Source organism: Sardina pilchardus, chromosome 6 (genome assembly GCF_963854185.1).
Source record: "Sardina pilchardus chromosome 6, fSarPil1.1, whole genome shotgun sequence".
NCBI classification, from domain to species: Eukaryota; Metazoa; Chordata; class Actinopteri; order Clupeiformes; family Clupeidae; genus Sardina; species Sardina pilchardus.
Genome location: NC_084999.1, coordinates 30991376 through 31009273, shown reverse-complemented (window position 1 = coordinate 31009273; position 17898 = coordinate 30991376). Strand labels below are relative to the sequence as shown.

Genomic DNA, 17898 nt, shown 5'->3' with positions numbered 1-17898 from the left:
GTGGAAGAGAAGAGAAAATGTTTGATGGTATATGATGACAACCTTTCTTTTTTCAATGCCTTTTTAGATGATTACAGTGAAAGGTGTGGTAGATTTCTGCAGCAAGATCATTCTGACATTTCCGTCACATCAAAGATCTGCACCAGCCGGGAATCAAACCCGGGTCACAAGAATGGGAATCTTGTATGATACCACTACACTACTGGTGCTTGATAAGATATAGAGTAATGTGATTTTCCAAATAATCTATAGGGTGCTTTTCACAAGTGGAAGAGAAGAAAAGATGTTTGATGGTATATGATGACAGCCTTTTTTTCGATGCCTCTTTAGATGATAACAGTGAAAGGTGTTGTAGATTTCTGCATTAAGATTATATAGACATTTCCGTCGCATTAAAGGTCTGCACCAGCCGGGAATCGAACCCGGGTCACAAGAATGGGAATCTTGTATGATACCACTACACTACTGGTGCTTGATAAGATATAGAGGAATGTGATATTCCACACAATCTATAGGGTGCTTTTCACAAGTGAAAGAATAGAAAAGATTTTCGATGGTATGAAGACAGCCTTACTTTTTGCATTAACTCTTTAGATGGTAACAGTGAAAGGTGTGGTAGATTTCTGTGGTAAGATTGTTTTTATTTTCACATTCACGAGTAGCATAGCAATGGAATCTTCCAAAACACTCAGTTGTTGTTTGTTCATTGAGCATAAAGAGCCTTTCGGAAGGAAAAGTCACACGTAATAAAGTAGTTGTATTGATGTTTCCGTCACATGAAAGGTCTGCACCAGCCGGGAATCGAACCCGGGTCACAAGAATGGGAATCTTGTATGATACCACTACACTACTGGTGCTTCAAAAGACATAGAGTAATGTGATTTTCAAAACAATCTACAGGGTGCTTTTCACGAGTGGAAGAGAAATGAAAATGTTTGATGGTATATGTTGACAACCTTTCTTTTTTCAATGCCTTTTTAGATGATTACAGTGAAAGGTGTGGTAGATTTCTGCAGCAAGATTATTTTGACATTTCCGTCACATCAAAGGTCTGCACCAGCCGGGAATCGAACCCGGGTCACAAGAATGGGAATCTTGTATGATACCACTACACTACTGGTGCTTGAGAAGACATAGAGTAATGTGATTTTCGAAACAATCTACAGGGTGCTTTTCACGAGTGGAAGAGAAGAGAAAATGTTTGATGGTATATGATGACAACCTTTCTTTTTTCAATGCCTTTTTAGATGATTACAGTGAAAGTTGTGGTAGATTTCTGCAGCAAGATTATTTTGACATTTCCGTCACATCATAGGTCTGCACCAGCCGGGAATCGAACCCGGGTCACAAGAATGGGAATCTTGTATGATACCACTACACTACTGGTGCTTGACAAGTTATAGAGGAATGTGATTTTCCAAATAATCTATAGGGTGCTTTTCACAAGTGGAAGAGAAGAAAAGATGTTTGATGGTATATGATGACAGCCTTTTTTTCGATGCCTCTTTAGATGATTACAGTGAAAGGTGTGGTAGATTTCTGCAGCAAGATTATTCTGACATTTCCGTCACATCAAAGATCTGCACCAGCCGGGAATCGAACCCGGGTCACAAGAATGGGAATCTTGTATGATCCCACTACACTACTGGTGCTTGATAAGATATAGAGTAATGTGATTTTCCAAATAATCTATAGGGTGCTTTTCACAAGTGAAAGAATAGAAAAGATTTTCGATGGTATGAAGACAGCCTTACTTTTTGCATTAACTCTTTAGATGGTAACAGTGAAAGGTGTGGTAGATTTCTGTGGTAAGATTGTTTTTATTTTCACATTCACGAGTAGCATAGCAATGGAATCTTCCAAAACACTCAGTTGTTGTTTGTTCATTGAGCATAAAGAGCCTTTCGGAAGGAAAAGTCACACGTAATAAAGTAGTTGTATTGATGTTTACGTCACATGAAAGGTCTGCACCAGCCGGGAATCGAACCGGGGTCACAAGAATGGGAATCTTGTATGATACCACTACACTACTGGTGCTTCAAAAGACATAGAGTAATGTGATTTTCAAAACAATCTACAGGGTGCTTTTCACCAGTGGAAGAGAAGAGAAAATGTTTGATGGTATATGTTGACAACCTTTCTTTTTTCAATGCCTTTTTAGATGATTACAGTGAAAGGTGTGGTAGATTTCTGCAGCAAGATTATTTTGACATTTCCGTCACATCAAAGGTCTGCACCAGCCGGGAATCGAACCCGGGTCACAAGAATGGGAATCTTGTATGATACCACTACACTACTGGTGCTTGCGAAGACATAGAGTAATGTGATTTTCGAAACAATCTACAGGGTGCTTTTCACGTGTGGAAGAGAAGAGAAAATGTTTGATGGTATATGATGACAACCTTTCTTTTTTCAATGCCTTTTTAGATGATTACAGTGAAAGGTGTGGTAGATTTCTGCAGCAAGATTATCTTGCCATTTCCGTCACATCAAAGGTCTGCACCAGCCGGGAATCGAACCCGGGTCACAAGAATGGGAATCTTGTATGATACCACTACACTACTGGTGCTTGATAAGGTATAGAGTAATGTGATTTTCCAAATAATCTATAGGGTGCTTTTCACAAGTGGAAGAGAAGAAAAGATGTTTGATGGTATATGATGACAGCCTTTTTTTCGATGCCTCTTTAGATGATAACAGTGAAAGGTGTTGTAGATTTCTGCATTAAGATTATATAGACATTTCCGTCGCATTAAAGGTCTGCACCAGCCGGGAATCGAACCCGGGTCACAAGAATGGGAATCTTGTATGATACCACTACACTACTGGTGCTTGATAAGATATAGAGGAATGTGATATCCCACACAATCTATAGGGTGCTTTTCACAAGTGAAAGAATAGAAAAGATTTTCGATGGTATGAAGACAGCCTTACTTTTTGCATTAACTCTTTAGATGGTAACAGTGAAAGGTGTGGTAGATTTCTGTGGTAAGATTGTTTTTATTTTCACATTCACGAGTAGCATAGCAATGGAATCTTCCAAAACACTCAGTTGTTGTTTGTTCATTGAGCATAAAGAGCCTTTCGGAAGGAAAAGTCACACGTAATAAAGTAGTTGTATTGATGTTTCCGTCACATGAAAGGTCTGCACCAGCCGGGAATCGAACCCGGGTCACAAGAATGGGAATCTTGTATGATACCACTACACTACTGGTGCTTGATAAGATATAGAGTAATGTGATTTTCCAAATAATCTATAGGGTGCTTTTCACAAGTGGAAGAGAAGAAAAGATGTTTGATGGTATATGATGACAGCCTTTTTTTCGATGCCTCTTTAGATGATAACAGTGAAAGGTGTTGTAGATTTCTGCATTAAGATTATATATACATTTCCGTCGCATTAAAGGTCTGCACCAGCCGGGAATCGAACCCGGGTCACAAGAATGGGAATCTTGTATGATACCACTACACTACTGGTGCTTGATAAGATATAGAGGAATGTGATATTCCACACAATCTATAGGGTGCTTTTCACAAGTGAAAGAATAGAAAAGATTTTCGATAGTATGAAGACAGCCTTACTTTTTGCATTAACTCTTTAGATGGTAACAGTTAAAGGTGTGGTAGATTTCTGTGGTAAGATTGTTTTTATTTTCACATTCACGAGTAGCATAGCAATGGAATCTTCCAAAACACTCAGTTGTTGTTTGTTCATTGAGCATAAAGAGCCTTTCGGAAGGAAAAGTCACACGTAATAAAGTAGTTGTATTGATGTTTCCGTCACGTGAAAGGTCTGCACCAGCCGGGAATCGAACCCGGGTCACAAGAATGGGAATCTTGTATGATACCACTACACTACTGGTGCTTCAAAAGACATAGAGTAATGTGATTTTCGAAACAATCTACAGGGTGCTTTTCACGAGTGGAAGAGAAGAGAAAATGTTTGATGGTATATGATGACAACCTTTCTTTTTTCAATGCCTTTTTAGATGATTACAGTGAAAGGTGTGGTAGATTTCTGCAGCAAGATTATTTTGACATTTCCGTCACATCATAGTTCTGCACCAGCCGGGAATCGAACCCGGGTCACAAGAATGGGAATCTTGTATGATACCACTACACTACTGGTGCTTGACAAGATATAGAGGAATGTGATTTTCCAAATAATCTATAGGGTGCTTTTCACAAGTGGAAGAGAAGAAAAGATGTTTGATGGTATATGATGACAGCCTTTTTTTCGATGCCTCTTTAGATGATTACAGTGAAAGGTGTGGTAGATTTCTGCAGCAAGATTATTCTGACATTTCCGTCACATCAAAGATCTGCACCAGCCGGGAATCGAACCCGGGTCACAAGAATGGGAATCTTGTATGATACCACTACACTACTGGTGCTTGATAAGATATAGAGTAATGTGATTTTCCAAATAATCTATAGGGTGCTTTTCACAAGTGGAAGAGAAGAAAAGATGTTTGATGGTATATGATGACAGCCTTTTTTTCGATGCCTCTTTAGATGATAACAGTGAAAGGTGTTGTAGATTTCTGCATTAAGATTATATATACATTTCCGTCGCATTAAAGGTCTGCACCAGCCGGGAATCGAACCCGGGTCACAAGAATGGGAATCTTGTATGATACCACTACACTACTGGTGCTTGATAAGATATAGAGGAATGTGATATTCCACACAATCTATAGGGTGCTTTTCACAAGTGAAAGAATAGAAAAGATTTTCGATGGTATGAAGACAGCCTTACTTTTTGCATTAACTCTTTAGATGGTAACAGTGAAAGGTGTGGTAGATTTCTGTGGTAAGATTGTTTTTATTTTCACATTCACGAGTAGCATAGCAATGGAATCTTCCAAAACACTCAGTTGTTGTTTGTTCATTGAGCATAAAGAGCCTTTCGGAAGGAAAAGTCACACGTAATAAAGTAGTTGTATTGATGTTTCCGTCACATGAAAGGTCTGCACCAGCCGGGAATCGAACCCGGGTCACAAGAATGGGAATCTTGTATGATACCACTACACTACTGGTGCTTCAAAAGACATAGAGTAATGTGATTTTCAAAACAATCTACAGGGTGCTTTTCACGAGTGGAAGAGAAATGAAAATGTTTGATGGTATATGTTGACAACCTTTCTTTTTTCAATGCCTTTTTAGATGATTACAGTGAAAGGTGTGGTAGATTTCTGCAGCAAGATTATTTTGACATTTCCGTCACATCAAAGGTCTGCACCAGCCGGGAATCGAACCCGGGTCACAAGAATGGGAATCTTGTATGATACCACTACACTACTGGTGCTTGAGAAGACATAGAGTAATGTGATTTTCGAAACAATCTACAGGGTGCTTTTCACGAGTGGAAGAGAAGAGAAAATGTTTGATGGTATATGATGACAACCTTTCTTTTTTCAATGCCTTTTTAGATGATTACAGTGAAAGTTGTGGTAGATTTCTGCAGCAAGATTATTTTGACATTTCCGTCACATCATAGGTCTGCACCAGCCGGGAATCGAACCCGGGTCACAAGAATGGGAATCTTGTATGATACCACTACACTACTGGTGCTTGACAAGTTATAGAGGAATGTGATTTTCCAAATAATCTATAGGGTGCTTTTCACAAGTGGAAGAGAAGAAAAGATGTTTGATGGTATATGATGACAGCCTTTTTTTCGATGCCTCTTTAGATGATTACAGTGAAAGGTGTGGTAGATTTCTGCAGCAAGATTATTCTGACATTTCCGTCACATCAAAGATCTGCACCAGCCGGGAATCGAACCCGGGTCACAAGAATGGGAATCTTGTATGATCCCACTACACTACTGGTGCTTGATAAGATATAGAGTAATGTGATTTTCCAAATAATCTATAGGGTGCTTTTCACAAGTGAAAGAATAGAAAAGATTTTCGATGGTATGAAGACAGCCTTACTTTTTGCATTAACTCTTTAGATGGTAACAGTGAAAGGTGTGGTAGATTTCTGTGGTAAGATTGTTTTTATTTTCACATTCACGAGTAGCATAGCAATGGAATCTTCCAAAACACTCAGTTGTTGTTTGTTCATTGAGCATAAAGAGCCTTTCGGAAGGAAAAGTCACACGTAATAAAGTAGTTGTATTGATGTTTACGTCACATGAAAGGTCTGCACCAGCCGGGAATCGAACCGGGGTCACAAGAATGGGAATCTTGTATGATACCACTACACTACTGGTGCTTCAAAAGACATAGAGTAATGTGATTTTCAAAACAATCTACAGGGTGCTTTTCACCAGTGGAAGAGAAGAGAAAATGTTTGATGGTATATGTTGACAACCTTTCTTTTTTCAATGCCTTTTTAGATGATTACAGTGAAAGGTGTGGTAGATTTCTGCAGCAAGATTATTTTGACATTTCCGTCACATCAAAGGTCTGCACCAGCCGGGAATCGAACCCGGGTCACAAGAATGGGAATCTTGTATGATACCACTACACTACTGGTGCTTGCGAAGACATAGAGTAATGTGATTTTCGAAACAATCTACAGGGTGCTTTTCACGTGTGGAAGAGAAGAGAAAATGTTTGATGGTATATGATGACAACCTTTCTTTTTTCAATGCCTTTTTAGATGATTACAGTGAAAGGTGTGGTAGATTTCTGCAGCAAGATTATCTTGCCATTTCCGTCACATCAAAGGTCTGCACCAGCCGGGAATCGAACCCGGGTCACAAGAATGGGAATCTTGTATGATACCACTACACTACTGGTGCTTGATAAGGTATAGAGTAATGTGATTTTCCAAATAATCTATAGGGTGCTTTTCACAAGTGGAAGAGAAGAAAAGATGTTTGATGGTATATGATGACAGCCTTTTTTTCGATGCCTCTTTAGATGATAACAGTGAAAGGTGTTGTAGATTTCTGCATTAAGATTATATAGACATTTCCGTCGCATTAAAGGTCTGCACCAGCCGGGAATCGAACCCGGGTCACAAGAATGGGAATCTTGTATGATACCACTACACTACTGGTGCTTGATAAGATATAGAGGAATGTGATATCCCACACAATCTATAGGGTGCTTTTCACAAGTGAAAGAATAGAAAAGATTTTCGATGGTATGAAGACAGCCTTACTTTTTGCATTAACTCTTTAGATGGTAACAGTGAAAGGTGTGGTAGATTTCTGTGGTAAGATTGTTTTTATTTTCACATTCACGAGTAGCATAGCAATGGAATCTTCCAAAACACTCAGTTGTTGTTTGTTCATTGAGCATAAAGAGCCTTTCGGAAGGAAAAGTCACACGTAATAAAGTAGTTGTATTGATGTTTCCGTCACATGAAAGGTCTGCACCAGCCGGGAATCGAACCCGGGTCACAAGAATGGGAATCTTGTATGATACCACTACACTACTGGTGCTTGATAAGATATAGAGTAATGTGATTTTCCAAATAATCTATAGGGTGCTTTTCACAAGTGGAAGAGAAGAAAAGATGTTTGATGGTATATGATGACAGCCTTTTTTTCGATGCCTCTTTAGATGATAACAGTGAAAGGTGTTGTAGATTTCTGCATTAAGATTATATATACATTTCCGTCGCATTAAAGGTCTGCACCAGCCGGGAATCGAACCCGGGTCACAAGAATGGGAATCTTGTATGATACCACTACACTACTGGTGCTTGATAAGATATAGAGGAATGTGATATTCCACACAATCTATAGGGTGCTTTTCACAAGTGAAAGAATAGAAAAGATTTTCGATAGTATGAAGACAGCCTTACTTTTTGCATTAACTCTTTAGATGGTAACAGTTAAAGGTGTGGTAGATTTCTGTGGTAAGATTGTTTTTATTTTCACATTCACGAGTAGCATAGCAATGGAATCTTCCAAAACACTCAGTTGTTGTTTGTTCATTGAGCATAAAGAGCCTTTCGGAAGGAAAAGTCACACGTAATAAAGTAGTTGTATTGATGTTTCCGTCACGTGAAAGGTCTGCACCAGCCGGGAATCGAACCCGGGTCACAAGAATGGGAATCTTGTATGATACCACTACACTACTGGTGCTTCAAAAGACATAGAGTAATGTGATTTTCGAAACAATCTACAGGGTGCTTTTCACGAGTGGAAGAGAAGAGAAAATGTTTGATGGTATATGATGACAACCTTTCTTTTTTCAATGCCTTTTTAGATGATTACAGTGAAAGGTGTGGTAGATTTCTGCAGCAAGATTATTTTGACATTTCCGTCACATCATAGTTCTGCACCAGCCGGGAATCGAACCCGGGTCACAAGAATGGGAATCTTGTATGATACCACTACACTACTGGTGCTTGACAAGATATAGAGGAATGTGATTTTCCAAATAATCTATAGGGTGCTTTTCACAAGTGGAAGAGAAGAAAAGATGTTTGATGGTATATGATGACAGCCTTTTTTTCGATGCCTCTTTAGATGATTACAGTGAAAGGTGTGGTAGATTTCTGCAGCAAGATTATTCTGACATTTCCGTCACATCAAAGATCTGCACCAGCCGGGAATCGAACCCGGGTCACAAGAATGGGAATCTTGTATGATACCACTACACTACTGGTGCTTGATAAGATATAGAGTAATGTGATTTTCCAAATAATCTATAGGGTGCTTTTCACAAGTGGAAGAGAAGAAAAGATGTTTGATGGTATATGATGACAGCCTTTTTTTCGATGCCTCTTTAGATGATAACAGTGAAAGGTGTTGTAGATTTCTGCATTAAGATTATATATACATTTCCGTCGCATTAAAGGTCTGCACCAGCCGGGAATCGAACCCGGGTCACAAGAATGGGAATCTTGTATGATACCACTACACTACTGGTGCTTGATAAGATATAGAGGAATGTGATATTCCACACAATCTATAGGGTGCTTTTCACAAGTGAAAGAATAGAAAAGATTTTCGATGGTATGAAGACAGCCTTACTTTTTGCATTAACTCTTTAGATGGTAACAGTGAAAGGTGTGGTAGATTTCTGTGGTAAGATTGTTTTTATTTTCACATTCACGAGTAGCATAGCAATGGAATCTTCCAAAACACTCAGTTGTTGTTTGTTCATTGAGCATAAAGAGCCTTTCGGAAGGAAAAGTCACACGTAATAAAGTAGTTGTATTGATGTTTCTGTCACATGAAAGGTCTGCACCAGCCGGGAATCGAACCCGGGTCACAAGAATGGGAATCTTGTATGATACCACTACACTACTGGTGCTTCAAAAGACATAGAGTAATGTGATTTTCAAAACAATCTACAGGGTGCTTTTCACGAGTGGAAGAGAAATGAAAATGTTTGATGGTATATGTTGACAACCTTTCTTTTTTCAATGCCTTTTTAGATGATTACAGTGAAAGGTGTGGTAGATTTCTGCAGCAAGATTATTTTGACATTTCCGTCACATCAAAGGTCTGCACCAGCCGGGAATCGAACCCGGGTCACAAGAATGGGAATCTTGTATGATACCACTACACTACTGGTGCTTGAGAAGACATAGAGTAATGTGATTTTCGAAACAATCTACAGGGTGCTTTTCACGAGTGGAAGAGAAGAGAAAATGTTTGATGGTATATGATGACAACCTTTCTTTTTTCAATGCCTTTTTAGATGATTACAGTGAAAGTTGTGGTAGATTTCTGCAGCAAGATTATTTTGACATTTCCGTCACATCATAGGTCTGCACCAGCCGGGAATCGAACCCGGGTCACAAGAATGGGAATCTTGTATGATACCACTACACTACTGGTGCTTGACAAGTTATAGAGGAATGTGATTTTCCAAATAATCTATAGGGTGCTTTTCACAAGTGGAAGAGAAGAAAAGATGTTTGATGGTATATGATGACAGCCTTTTTTTCGATGCCTCTTTAGATGATTACAGTGAAAGGTGTGGTAGATTTCTGCAGCAAGATTATTCTGACATTTCCGTCACATCAAAGATCTGCACCAGCCGGGAATCGAACCCGGGTCACAAGAATGGGAATCTTGTATGATCCCACTACACTACTGGTGCTTGATAAGATATAGAGTAATGTGATTTTCCAAATAATCTATAGGGTGCTTTTCACAAGTGAAAGAATAGAAAAGATTTTCGATGGTATGAAGACAGCCTTACTTTTTGCATTAACTCTTTAGATGGTAACAGTGAAAGGTGTGGTAGATTTCTGTGGTAAGATTGTTTTTATTTTCACATTCACGAGTAGCATAGCAATGGAATCTTCCAAAACACTCAGTTGTTGTTTGTTCATTGAGCATAAAGAGCCTTTCGGAAGGAAAAGTCACACGTAATAAAGTAGTTGTATTGATGTTTACGTCACATGAAAGGTCTGCACCAGCCGGGAATCGAACCGGGGTCACAAGAATGGGAATCTTGTATGATACCACTACACTACTGGTGCTTCAAAAGACATAGAGTAATGTGATTTTCAAAACAATCTACAGGGTGCTTTTCACCAGTGGAAGAGAAGAGAAAATGTTTGATGGTATATGTTGACAACCTTTCTTTTTTCAATGCCTTTTTAGATGATTACAGTGAAAGGTGTGGTAGATTTCTGCAGCAAGATTATTTTGACATTTCCGTCACATCAAAGGTCTGCACCAGCCGGGAATCGAACCCGGGTCACAAGAATGGGAATCTTGTATGATACCACTACACTACTGGTGCTTGCGAAGACATAGAGTAATGTGATTTTCGAAACAATCTACAGGGTGCTTTTCACGTGTGGAAGAGAAGAGAAAATGTTTGATGGTATATGATGACAACCTTTCTTTTTTCAATGCCTTTTTAGATGATTACAGTGAAAGGTGTGGTAGATTTCTGCAGCAAGATTATCTTGCCATTTCCGTCACATCAAAGGTCTGCACCAGCCGGGAATCGAACCCGGGTCACAAGAATGGGAATCTTGTATGATACCACTACACTACTGGTGCTTGATAAGGTATAGAGTAATGTGATTTTCCAAATAATCTATAGGGTGCTTTTCACAAGTGGAAGAGAAGAAAAGATGTTTGATGGTATATGATGACAGCCTTTTTTTCGATGCCTCTTTAGATGATAACAGTGAAAGGTGTTGTAGATTTCTGCATTAAGATTATATAGACATTTCCGTCGCATTAAAGGTCTGCACCAGCCGGGAATCGAACCCGGGTCACAAGAATGGGAATCTTGTATGATACCACTACACTACTGGTGCTTGATAAGATATAGAGGAATGTGATATCCCACACAATCTATAGGGTGCTTTTCACAAGTGAAAGAATAGAAAAGATTTTCGATGGTATGAAGACAGCCTTACTTTTTGCATTAACTCTTTAGATGGTAACAGTGAAAGGTGTGGTAGATTTCTGTGGTAAGATTGTTTTTATTTTCACATTCACGAGTAGCATAGCAATGGAATCTTCCAAAACACTCAGTTGTTGTTTGTTCATTGAGCATAAAGAGCCTTTCGGAAGGAAAAGTCACACGTAATAAAGTAGTTGTATTGATGTTTCCGTCACATGAAAGGTCTGCACCAGCCGGGAATCGAACCCGGGTCACAAGAATGGGAATCTTGTATGATACCACTACACTACTGGTGCTTGATAAGATATAGAGTAATGTGATTTTCCAAATAATCTATAGGGTGCTTTTCACAAGTGGAAGAGAAGAAAAGATGTTTGATGGTATATGATGACAGCCTTTTTTTCGATGCCTCTTTAGATGATAACAGTGAAAGGTGTTGTAGATTTCTGCATTAAGATTATATATACATTTCCGTCGCATTAAAGGTCTGCACCAGCCGGGAATCGAACCCGGGTCACAAGAATGGGAATCTTGTATGATACCACTACACTACTGGTGCTTGATAAGATATAGAGGAATGTGATATTCCACACAATCTATAGGGTGCTTTTCACAAGTGAAAGAATAGAAAAGATTTTCGATAGTATGAAGACAGCCTTACTTTTTGCATTAACTCTTTAGATGGTAACAGTTAAAGGTGTGGTAGATTTCTGTGGTAAGATTGTTTTTATTTTCACATTCACGAGTAGCATAGCAATGGAATCTTCCAAAACACTCAGTTGTTGTTTGTTCATTGAGCATAAAGAGCCTTTCGGAAGGAAAAGTCACACGTAATAAAGTAGTTGTATTGATGTTTCCGTCACGTGAAAGGTCTGCACCAGCCGGGAATCGAACCCGGGTCACAAGAATGGGAATCTTGTATGATACCACTACACTACTGGTGCTTCAAAAGACATAGAGTAATGTGATTTTCGAAACAATCTACAGGGTGCTTTTCACGAGTGGAAGAGAAGAGAAAATGTTTGATGGTATATGATGACAACCTTTCTTTTTTCAATGCCTTTTTAGATGATTACAGTGAAAGGTGTGGTAGATTTCTGCAGCAAGATTATTTTGACATTTCCGTCACATCATAGTTCTGCACCAGCCGGGAATCGAACCCGGGTCACAAGAATGGGAATCTTGTATGATACCACTACACTACTGGTGCTTGACAAGATATAGAGGAATGTGATTTTCCAAATAATCTATAGGGTGCTTTTCACAAGTGGAAGAGAAGAAAAGATGTTTGATGGTATATGATGACAGCCTTTTTTTCGATGCCTCTTTAGATGATTACAGTGAAAGGTGTGGTAGATTTCTGCAGCAAGATTATTCTGACATTTCCGTCACATCAAAGATCTGCACCAGCCGGGAATCGAACCCGGGTCACAAGAATGGGAATCTTGTATGATACCACTACACTACTGGTGCTTGATAAGATATAGAGTAATGTGATTTTCCAAATAATCTATAGGGTGCTTTTCACAAGTGGAAGAGAAGAAAAGATGTTTGATGGTATATGATGACAGCCTTTTTTTCGATGCCTCTTTAGATGATAACAGTGAAAGGTGTTGTAGATTTCTGCATTAAGATTATATATACATTTCCGTCGCATTAAAGGTCTGCACCAGCCGGGAATCGAACCCGGGTCACAAGAATGGGAATCTTGTATGATACCACTACACTACTGGTGCTTGATAAGATATAGAGGAATGTGATATTCCACACAATCTATAGGGTGCTTTTCACAAGTGAAAGAATAGAAAAGATTTTCGATAGTATGAAGACAGCCTTACTTTTTGCATTAACTCTTTAGATGGTAACAGTTAAAGGTGTGGTAGATTTCTGTGGTAAGATTGTTTTTATTTTCACATTCACGAGTAGCATAGCAATGGAATCTTCCAAAACACTCAGTTGTTGTTTGTTCATTGAGCATAAAGAGCCTTTCGGAAGGAAAAGTCACACGTAATAAAGTAGTTGTATTGATGTTTCCGTCACGTGAAAGGTCTGCACCAGCCGGGAATCGAACCCGGGTCACAAGAATGGGAATCTTGTATGATACCACTACACTACTGGTGCTTCAAAAGACATAGAGTAATGTGATTTTCGAAACAATCTACAGGGTGCTTTTCACGAGTGGAAGAGAAGAGAAAATGTTTGATGGTATATGATGACAACCTTTCTTTTTTCAATGCCTTTTTAGATGATTACAGTGAAAGTTGTGGTAGATTTCTGCAGCAAGATTATTTTGACATTTCCGACACATCATAGGTCTGCACCAGCCGGGAATCGAACCCGGGTCACAAGAATGGGAATCTTGTATGATACCACTACACTACTGGTGCTTGACAAGATATAGAGGAATGTGATTTTCCAAATAATCTATAGGGTGCTTTTCACAAGTGGAAGAGAAGAAAAGATGTTTGATGGTGTATGATGACAGCCTTTTTTTCGATGCCTCTTTAGATGATTACAGTGAAAGGTGTGGTAGATTTCTGCAGCAAGATTATTCTGACATTTCCGTCACATCAAAGATCTGCACCAGCCGGGAATCGAACCCGGGTCACAAGAATGGGAATCTTGTATGATACCACTACACTACTGGTGCTTGATAAGATATAGAGTAATGTGATTTTCCAAATAATCTATAGGGTGCTTTTCACAAGTGAAAGAATAGAAAAGATTTTCGATGGTATGAAGACAGCCTTACTTTTTGCATTAACTCTTTAGATGGTAACAGTGAAAGGTGTGGTAGATTTCTGTGGTAAGATTGTTTTTATTTTCACATTCACGAGTAGCATAGCAATGGAATCTTCCAAAACACTCAGTTGTTGTTTGTTCATTGAGCATAAAGAGCCTTTCGGAAGGAAAAGTCACACGTAATAAAGTAGTTGTATTGATGTTTCCGTCACATGAAAGGTCTGCACCAGCCGGGAATCGAACCCGGGTCACAAGAATGGGAATCTTGTATGATACCACTACACTACTGGTGCTTCAAAAGACATAGAGTAATGTGATTTTCAAAACAATCTACAGGGTGCTTTTCACGAGTGGAAGAGAAGAGAAAAATGTTTGATGGTATATGTTGACAACCTTTCTTTTTTCAATGCCTTTTTAGATGATTACAGTGCAAGGTGTGGTAGATTTCTGCAGCAAGATTATTTTGACATTTCCGTCACATCAAAGGTCTGCACCAGCCGGGAATCGAACCCGGGTCACAAGAATGGGAATCTTGTATGATACCACTACACTACTGGTGCTTCAAAAGACATAGAGTAATGTGATTTTCAAAACAATCTACAGGGTGCTTTTCACGAGTGGAAGAGAAATGAAAATGTTTGATGGTATATGTTGACAACCTTTCTTTTTTCAATGCCTTTTTAGATGATTACAGTGAAAGGTGTGGTAGATTTCTGCAGCAAGATTATTTTGACATTTCCGTCACATCAAAGGTCTGCACCAGCCGGGAATCGAACCCGGGTCACAAGAATGGGAATCTTGTATGATACCACTACACTACTGGTGCTTGAGAAGACATAGAGTAATGTGATTTTCGAAACAATCTACAGGGTGCTTTTCACGAGTGGAAGAGAAGAGAAAATGTTTGATGGTATATGATGACAACCTTTCTTTTTTCAATGCCTTTTTAGATGATTACAGTGAAAGTTGTGGTAGATTTCTGCAGCAAGATTATTTTGACATTTCCGTCACATCATAGGTCTGCACCAGCCGGGAATCGAACCCGGGTCACAAGAATGGGAATCTTGTATGATACCACTACACTACTGGTGCTTGACAAGTTATAGAGGAATGTGATTTTCCAAATAATCTATAGGGTGCTTTTCACAACTGGAAGAGAAGAAAAGATGTTTGATGGTATATGATGACAGCCTTTTTTTCGATGCCTCTTTAGATGATTACAGTGAAAGGTGTGGTAGATTTCTGCAGCAAGATTATTCTGACATTTCCGTCACATCAAAGATCTGCACCAGCCGGGAATCGAACCCGGGTCACAAGAATGGGAATCTTGTATGATACCACTACACCACTGGTGCTTGATAAGATATAGAGTAATGTGATTTTCCAAATAATCTATAGGGTGCTTTTCACAAGTGAAAGAATAGAAAAGATTTTCGATGGTATGAAGACAGCCTTACTTTTTGCATTAACTCTTTAGATGGTAACAGTGAAAGGTGTGGTAGATTTCTGTGGTAAGATTGTTTTTATTTTCACATTCACGAGTAGCATAGCAATGGAATCTTCCAAAACACTCAGTTGTTGTTTGTTCATTGAGCATAAAGAGCCTTTCGGAAGGAAAAGTCACACGTAATAAAGTAGTTGTATTGATGTTTACGTCACATGAAAGGTCTGCACCAGCCGGGAATCGAACCGGGGTCACAAGAATGGGAATCTTGTATGATACCACTACACTACTGGTGCTTCAAAAGACATAGAGTAATGTGATTTTCAAAACAATCTACAGGGTGCTTTTCACCAGTGGAAGAGAAGAGAAAATGTTTGATGGTATATGTTGACAACCTTTCTTTTTTCAATGCCTTTTTAGATGATTACAGTGCAAGGTGTGGTAGATTTCTGCAGCAAGGTTATTTTGACATTTCCGTCACATGAAAGGTCTGCACCAGCCGGGAATCGAACCCGGGTCACAAGAATGGGAATCTTGTATGATACCACTACACTACTGGTGCTTGATAAGGTATAGAGTAATGTGATTTTCCAAATAATCTATAGGGTGCTTTTCACAAGTGGAAGAGAAGAAAAGATCTTTGATGGTATATGATGACAGCCTTTTTTTCGATGCCTCTTTAGATGATAACAGTGAAAGGTGTTGTAGATTTCTGCATTAAGATTATATAGACATTTCCGTCGCATTAAAGGTCTGCACCAGCCGGGAATCGAACCCGGGTCACAAGAATGGGAATCTTGTATGATACCACTACACTACTGGTGCTTGATAAGATATAGAGGAATGTGATATTCCACACAATCTATAGGGTGCTTTTCACAAGTGAAAGAATAGAAAAGATTTTCGATGGTATGAAGACAGCCTTACTTTTTGCATTAACTCTTTAGATGGTAACAGTGAAAGGTGTGGTAGATTTCTGTGGTAAGATTGTTTTTATTTTCACATTCACGAGTAGCATAGCAATGGAATCTTCCAAAACACTCAGTTGTTGTTTGTTCATTGAGCATAAAGAGCCTTTCGGAAGGAAAAGTCACACGTAATAAAGTAGTTGTATTGATGTTTCCGTCACATGAAAGGTCTGCACCAGCCGGGAATCGAACCCGGGTCACAAGAATGGGAATCTTGTATGATACCACTACACTACTGGTGCTTCAAAAGACATAGAGTAATGTGATTTTCGAAACAATCTACAGGGTGCTTTTCACGAGTGGAAGAGAAGAGAAAATGTTTGATGGTATATGATGACAACCTTTCTTTTTTCAATGCCTTTTTAGATGATTACAGTGAAAGGTGTGGTAGATTTCTGCAGCAAGATTATTTTGACATTTCCGTCACATCATAGTTCTGCACCAGCCGGGAATCGAACCCGGGTCACAAGAATGGGAATCTTGTATGATACCACTACACTACTGTTGCTTGACAAGATATAGAGGAATGTGATTTTCCAAATAATCTATAGGGTGCTTTTCACAAGTGGAAGAGAAGAAAAGATGTTTGATGGTATATGATGACAGCCTTTTTTTCGATGCCTCTTTAGATGATTACAGTGAAAGGTGTGGTAGATTTCTGCAGCAAGATTATTCTGACATTTCCGTCACATCAAAGATCTGCACCAGCCGGGAATCGAACCCGGGTCACAAGAATGGGAATCTTGTATGATACCACTACACTACTGGTGCTTGATAAGATATAGAGTAATGTGATTTTCCAAATAATCTATAGGGTGCTTTTCACAAGTGGAAGAGAAGAAAAGATGTTTGATGGTATATGATGACAGCCTTTTTTTCGATGCCTCTTTAGATGATAACAGTGAAAGGTGTTGTAGATTTCTGCATTAAGATTATATATACATTTCCGTCGCATTAAAGGTCTGCACCAGCCGGGAATCGAACCCGGGTCACAAGAATGGGAATCTTGTATGATACCACTACACTACTGGTGCTTGATAAGATATAGAGGAATGTGATATTCCACACAATCTATAGGGTGCTTTTCACAAGTGAAAGAATAGAAAAGATTTTCGATAGTATGAAGACAGCCTTACTTTTTGCATTAACTCTTTAGATGGTAACAGTTAAAGGTGTGGTAGATTTCTGTGGTAAGATTGTTTTTATTTTCACATTCACGAGTAGCATAGCAATGGAATCTTCCAAAACACTCAGTTGTTGTTTGTTCATTGAGCATAAAGAGCCTTTCGGAAGGAAAAGTCACACGTAATAAAATAGTTGTATTGATGTTTCCGTCACGTGAAAGGTCTGCACCAGCCGGGAATCGAACCCGGGTCACAAGAATGGGAATCTTGTATGATACCACTACACTACTGGTGCTTCAAAAGACATAGAGTAATGTGATTTTCGAAAC

The 17898-nt window shown here is 39.0% G+C and overlaps 60 non-coding genes across 60 annotated transcripts; all 60 read right to left on the bottom strand.

The window, feature by feature from the left end:
- Positions 1 to 138: 138 nt before the first annotated feature.
- On the bottom strand, positions 139 to 209 carry trnag-ccc (transfer RNA glycine (anticodon CCC)). Its single transcript has one exon. It is a non-coding gene; the product is annotated as a tRNA-Gly (tRNA).
- A 192-nt stretch (positions 210 to 401) lies between these two features.
- trnag-ccc (transfer RNA glycine (anticodon CCC)) lies at positions 402 to 472 on the bottom strand. The gene has a single exon. It is a non-coding gene; the product is annotated as a tRNA-Gly (tRNA).
- A 314-nt stretch (positions 473 to 786) lies between these two features.
- trnag-ccc (transfer RNA glycine (anticodon CCC)) lies at positions 787 to 857 on the bottom strand. The gene has a single exon. It is a non-coding gene; the product is annotated as a tRNA-Gly (tRNA).
- A 195-nt stretch (positions 858 to 1052) lies between these two features.
- Positions 1053 to 1123, bottom strand: trnag-ccc (transfer RNA glycine (anticodon CCC)). Its single transcript has one exon. It is a non-coding gene; the product is annotated as a tRNA-Gly (tRNA).
- A 195-nt stretch (positions 1124 to 1318) lies between these two features.
- trnag-ccc (transfer RNA glycine (anticodon CCC)) lies at positions 1319 to 1389 on the bottom strand. The gene has a single exon. It is a non-coding gene; the product is annotated as a tRNA-Gly (tRNA).
- Positions 1390 to 1581: 192 nt separating this feature from the next.
- trnag-ccc (transfer RNA glycine (anticodon CCC)) lies at positions 1582 to 1652 on the bottom strand. The gene has a single exon. It is a non-coding gene; the product is annotated as a tRNA-Gly (tRNA).
- A 314-nt stretch (positions 1653 to 1966) lies between these two features.
- Positions 1967 to 2037, bottom strand: trnag-ccc (transfer RNA glycine (anticodon CCC)). Its single transcript has one exon. It is a non-coding gene; the product is annotated as a tRNA-Gly (tRNA).
- A 195-nt stretch (positions 2038 to 2232) lies between these two features.
- Positions 2233 to 2303, bottom strand: trnag-ccc (transfer RNA glycine (anticodon CCC)). The gene has a single exon. It is a non-coding gene; the product is annotated as a tRNA-Gly (tRNA).
- Positions 2304 to 2498: 195 nt separating this feature from the next.
- Positions 2499 to 2569, bottom strand: trnag-ccc (transfer RNA glycine (anticodon CCC)). The gene has a single exon. It is a non-coding gene; the product is annotated as a tRNA-Gly (tRNA).
- A 192-nt stretch (positions 2570 to 2761) lies between these two features.
- Positions 2762 to 2832, bottom strand: trnag-ccc (transfer RNA glycine (anticodon CCC)). Its single transcript has one exon. It is a non-coding gene; the product is annotated as a tRNA-Gly (tRNA).
- Positions 2833 to 3146: 314 nt separating this feature from the next.
- Positions 3147 to 3217, bottom strand: trnag-ccc (transfer RNA glycine (anticodon CCC)). Its single transcript has one exon. It is a non-coding gene; the product is annotated as a tRNA-Gly (tRNA).
- Positions 3218 to 3409: 192 nt separating this feature from the next.
- Positions 3410 to 3480, bottom strand: trnag-ccc (transfer RNA glycine (anticodon CCC)). The gene has a single exon. It is a non-coding gene; the product is annotated as a tRNA-Gly (tRNA).
- Positions 3481 to 3794: 314 nt separating this feature from the next.
- Positions 3795 to 3865, bottom strand: trnag-ccc (transfer RNA glycine (anticodon CCC)). The gene has a single exon. It is a non-coding gene; the product is annotated as a tRNA-Gly (tRNA).
- A 195-nt stretch (positions 3866 to 4060) lies between these two features.
- On the bottom strand, positions 4061 to 4131 carry trnag-ccc (transfer RNA glycine (anticodon CCC)). The gene has a single exon. It is a non-coding gene; the product is annotated as a tRNA-Gly (tRNA).
- A 192-nt stretch (positions 4132 to 4323) lies between these two features.
- trnag-ccc (transfer RNA glycine (anticodon CCC)) lies at positions 4324 to 4394 on the bottom strand. Its single transcript has one exon. It is a non-coding gene; the product is annotated as a tRNA-Gly (tRNA).
- A 192-nt stretch (positions 4395 to 4586) lies between these two features.
- On the bottom strand, positions 4587 to 4657 carry trnag-ccc (transfer RNA glycine (anticodon CCC)). Its single transcript has one exon. It is a non-coding gene; the product is annotated as a tRNA-Gly (tRNA).
- A 314-nt stretch (positions 4658 to 4971) lies between these two features.
- On the bottom strand, positions 4972 to 5042 carry trnag-ccc (transfer RNA glycine (anticodon CCC)). The gene has a single exon. It is a non-coding gene; the product is annotated as a tRNA-Gly (tRNA).
- A 195-nt stretch (positions 5043 to 5237) lies between these two features.
- On the bottom strand, positions 5238 to 5308 carry trnag-ccc (transfer RNA glycine (anticodon CCC)). Its single transcript has one exon. It is a non-coding gene; the product is annotated as a tRNA-Gly (tRNA).
- Positions 5309 to 5503: 195 nt separating this feature from the next.
- On the bottom strand, positions 5504 to 5574 carry trnag-ccc (transfer RNA glycine (anticodon CCC)). Its single transcript has one exon. It is a non-coding gene; the product is annotated as a tRNA-Gly (tRNA).
- A 192-nt stretch (positions 5575 to 5766) lies between these two features.
- On the bottom strand, positions 5767 to 5837 carry trnag-ccc (transfer RNA glycine (anticodon CCC)). The gene has a single exon. It is a non-coding gene; the product is annotated as a tRNA-Gly (tRNA).
- A 314-nt stretch (positions 5838 to 6151) lies between these two features.
- On the bottom strand, positions 6152 to 6222 carry trnag-ccc (transfer RNA glycine (anticodon CCC)). Its single transcript has one exon. It is a non-coding gene; the product is annotated as a tRNA-Gly (tRNA).
- A 195-nt stretch (positions 6223 to 6417) lies between these two features.
- On the bottom strand, positions 6418 to 6488 carry trnag-ccc (transfer RNA glycine (anticodon CCC)). Its single transcript has one exon. It is a non-coding gene; the product is annotated as a tRNA-Gly (tRNA).
- Positions 6489 to 6683: 195 nt separating this feature from the next.
- trnag-ccc (transfer RNA glycine (anticodon CCC)) lies at positions 6684 to 6754 on the bottom strand. The gene has a single exon. It is a non-coding gene; the product is annotated as a tRNA-Gly (tRNA).
- Positions 6755 to 6946: 192 nt separating this feature from the next.
- On the bottom strand, positions 6947 to 7017 carry trnag-ccc (transfer RNA glycine (anticodon CCC)). The gene has a single exon. It is a non-coding gene; the product is annotated as a tRNA-Gly (tRNA).
- A 314-nt stretch (positions 7018 to 7331) lies between these two features.
- trnag-ccc (transfer RNA glycine (anticodon CCC)) lies at positions 7332 to 7402 on the bottom strand. Its single transcript has one exon. It is a non-coding gene; the product is annotated as a tRNA-Gly (tRNA).
- Positions 7403 to 7594: 192 nt separating this feature from the next.
- Positions 7595 to 7665, bottom strand: trnag-ccc (transfer RNA glycine (anticodon CCC)). Its single transcript has one exon. It is a non-coding gene; the product is annotated as a tRNA-Gly (tRNA).
- A 314-nt stretch (positions 7666 to 7979) lies between these two features.
- On the bottom strand, positions 7980 to 8050 carry trnag-ccc (transfer RNA glycine (anticodon CCC)). Its single transcript has one exon. It is a non-coding gene; the product is annotated as a tRNA-Gly (tRNA).
- A 195-nt stretch (positions 8051 to 8245) lies between these two features.
- Positions 8246 to 8316, bottom strand: trnag-ccc (transfer RNA glycine (anticodon CCC)). Its single transcript has one exon. It is a non-coding gene; the product is annotated as a tRNA-Gly (tRNA).
- A 192-nt stretch (positions 8317 to 8508) lies between these two features.
- trnag-ccc (transfer RNA glycine (anticodon CCC)) lies at positions 8509 to 8579 on the bottom strand. The gene has a single exon. It is a non-coding gene; the product is annotated as a tRNA-Gly (tRNA).
- Positions 8580 to 8771: 192 nt separating this feature from the next.
- Positions 8772 to 8842, bottom strand: trnag-ccc (transfer RNA glycine (anticodon CCC)). Its single transcript has one exon. It is a non-coding gene; the product is annotated as a tRNA-Gly (tRNA).
- Positions 8843 to 9156: 314 nt separating this feature from the next.
- On the bottom strand, positions 9157 to 9227 carry trnag-ccc (transfer RNA glycine (anticodon CCC)). Its single transcript has one exon. It is a non-coding gene; the product is annotated as a tRNA-Gly (tRNA).
- Positions 9228 to 9422: 195 nt separating this feature from the next.
- On the bottom strand, positions 9423 to 9493 carry trnag-ccc (transfer RNA glycine (anticodon CCC)). Its single transcript has one exon. It is a non-coding gene; the product is annotated as a tRNA-Gly (tRNA).
- Positions 9494 to 9688: 195 nt separating this feature from the next.
- trnag-ccc (transfer RNA glycine (anticodon CCC)) lies at positions 9689 to 9759 on the bottom strand. Its single transcript has one exon. It is a non-coding gene; the product is annotated as a tRNA-Gly (tRNA).
- A 192-nt stretch (positions 9760 to 9951) lies between these two features.
- On the bottom strand, positions 9952 to 10022 carry trnag-ccc (transfer RNA glycine (anticodon CCC)). The gene has a single exon. It is a non-coding gene; the product is annotated as a tRNA-Gly (tRNA).
- Positions 10023 to 10336: 314 nt separating this feature from the next.
- Positions 10337 to 10407, bottom strand: trnag-ccc (transfer RNA glycine (anticodon CCC)). Its single transcript has one exon. It is a non-coding gene; the product is annotated as a tRNA-Gly (tRNA).
- A 195-nt stretch (positions 10408 to 10602) lies between these two features.
- On the bottom strand, positions 10603 to 10673 carry trnag-ccc (transfer RNA glycine (anticodon CCC)). Its single transcript has one exon. It is a non-coding gene; the product is annotated as a tRNA-Gly (tRNA).
- Positions 10674 to 10868: 195 nt separating this feature from the next.
- trnag-ccc (transfer RNA glycine (anticodon CCC)) lies at positions 10869 to 10939 on the bottom strand. Its single transcript has one exon. It is a non-coding gene; the product is annotated as a tRNA-Gly (tRNA).
- Positions 10940 to 11131: 192 nt separating this feature from the next.
- trnag-ccc (transfer RNA glycine (anticodon CCC)) lies at positions 11132 to 11202 on the bottom strand. The gene has a single exon. It is a non-coding gene; the product is annotated as a tRNA-Gly (tRNA).
- Positions 11203 to 11516: 314 nt separating this feature from the next.
- Positions 11517 to 11587, bottom strand: trnag-ccc (transfer RNA glycine (anticodon CCC)). The gene has a single exon. It is a non-coding gene; the product is annotated as a tRNA-Gly (tRNA).
- Positions 11588 to 11779: 192 nt separating this feature from the next.
- trnag-ccc (transfer RNA glycine (anticodon CCC)) lies at positions 11780 to 11850 on the bottom strand. Its single transcript has one exon. It is a non-coding gene; the product is annotated as a tRNA-Gly (tRNA).
- A 314-nt stretch (positions 11851 to 12164) lies between these two features.
- Positions 12165 to 12235, bottom strand: trnag-ccc (transfer RNA glycine (anticodon CCC)). Its single transcript has one exon. It is a non-coding gene; the product is annotated as a tRNA-Gly (tRNA).
- A 195-nt stretch (positions 12236 to 12430) lies between these two features.
- On the bottom strand, positions 12431 to 12501 carry trnag-ccc (transfer RNA glycine (anticodon CCC)). The gene has a single exon. It is a non-coding gene; the product is annotated as a tRNA-Gly (tRNA).
- Positions 12502 to 12693: 192 nt separating this feature from the next.
- Positions 12694 to 12764, bottom strand: trnag-ccc (transfer RNA glycine (anticodon CCC)). The gene has a single exon. It is a non-coding gene; the product is annotated as a tRNA-Gly (tRNA).
- A 192-nt stretch (positions 12765 to 12956) lies between these two features.
- Positions 12957 to 13027, bottom strand: trnag-ccc (transfer RNA glycine (anticodon CCC)). The gene has a single exon. It is a non-coding gene; the product is annotated as a tRNA-Gly (tRNA).
- Positions 13028 to 13341: 314 nt separating this feature from the next.
- trnag-ccc (transfer RNA glycine (anticodon CCC)) lies at positions 13342 to 13412 on the bottom strand. Its single transcript has one exon. It is a non-coding gene; the product is annotated as a tRNA-Gly (tRNA).
- Positions 13413 to 13607: 195 nt separating this feature from the next.
- trnag-ccc (transfer RNA glycine (anticodon CCC)) lies at positions 13608 to 13678 on the bottom strand. The gene has a single exon. It is a non-coding gene; the product is annotated as a tRNA-Gly (tRNA).
- Positions 13679 to 13870: 192 nt separating this feature from the next.
- Positions 13871 to 13941, bottom strand: trnag-ccc (transfer RNA glycine (anticodon CCC)). The gene has a single exon. It is a non-coding gene; the product is annotated as a tRNA-Gly (tRNA).
- A 314-nt stretch (positions 13942 to 14255) lies between these two features.
- On the bottom strand, positions 14256 to 14326 carry trnag-ccc (transfer RNA glycine (anticodon CCC)). Its single transcript has one exon. It is a non-coding gene; the product is annotated as a tRNA-Gly (tRNA).
- Positions 14327 to 14522: 196 nt separating this feature from the next.
- Positions 14523 to 14593, bottom strand: trnag-ccc (transfer RNA glycine (anticodon CCC)). Its single transcript has one exon. It is a non-coding gene; the product is annotated as a tRNA-Gly (tRNA).
- Positions 14594 to 14788: 195 nt separating this feature from the next.
- trnag-ccc (transfer RNA glycine (anticodon CCC)) lies at positions 14789 to 14859 on the bottom strand. Its single transcript has one exon. It is a non-coding gene; the product is annotated as a tRNA-Gly (tRNA).
- A 195-nt stretch (positions 14860 to 15054) lies between these two features.
- On the bottom strand, positions 15055 to 15125 carry trnag-ccc (transfer RNA glycine (anticodon CCC)). The gene has a single exon. It is a non-coding gene; the product is annotated as a tRNA-Gly (tRNA).
- Positions 15126 to 15317: 192 nt separating this feature from the next.
- On the bottom strand, positions 15318 to 15388 carry trnag-ccc (transfer RNA glycine (anticodon CCC)). The gene has a single exon. It is a non-coding gene; the product is annotated as a tRNA-Gly (tRNA).
- A 314-nt stretch (positions 15389 to 15702) lies between these two features.
- trnag-ccc (transfer RNA glycine (anticodon CCC)) lies at positions 15703 to 15773 on the bottom strand. Its single transcript has one exon. It is a non-coding gene; the product is annotated as a tRNA-Gly (tRNA).
- A 195-nt stretch (positions 15774 to 15968) lies between these two features.
- trnag-ccc (transfer RNA glycine (anticodon CCC)) lies at positions 15969 to 16039 on the bottom strand. The gene has a single exon. It is a non-coding gene; the product is annotated as a tRNA-Gly (tRNA).
- Positions 16040 to 16231: 192 nt separating this feature from the next.
- On the bottom strand, positions 16232 to 16302 carry trnag-ccc (transfer RNA glycine (anticodon CCC)). The gene has a single exon. It is a non-coding gene; the product is annotated as a tRNA-Gly (tRNA).
- Positions 16303 to 16616: 314 nt separating this feature from the next.
- Positions 16617 to 16687, bottom strand: trnag-ccc (transfer RNA glycine (anticodon CCC)). Its single transcript has one exon. It is a non-coding gene; the product is annotated as a tRNA-Gly (tRNA).
- Positions 16688 to 16882: 195 nt separating this feature from the next.
- Positions 16883 to 16953, bottom strand: trnag-ccc (transfer RNA glycine (anticodon CCC)). The gene has a single exon. It is a non-coding gene; the product is annotated as a tRNA-Gly (tRNA).
- A 192-nt stretch (positions 16954 to 17145) lies between these two features.
- trnag-ccc (transfer RNA glycine (anticodon CCC)) lies at positions 17146 to 17216 on the bottom strand. Its single transcript has one exon. It is a non-coding gene; the product is annotated as a tRNA-Gly (tRNA).
- Positions 17217 to 17408: 192 nt separating this feature from the next.
- On the bottom strand, positions 17409 to 17479 carry trnag-ccc (transfer RNA glycine (anticodon CCC)). Its single transcript has one exon. It is a non-coding gene; the product is annotated as a tRNA-Gly (tRNA).
- Positions 17480 to 17793: 314 nt separating this feature from the next.
- Positions 17794 to 17864, bottom strand: trnag-ccc (transfer RNA glycine (anticodon CCC)). Its single transcript has one exon. It is a non-coding gene; the product is annotated as a tRNA-Gly (tRNA).
- Positions 17865 to 17898: the final 34 nt, after the last annotated feature.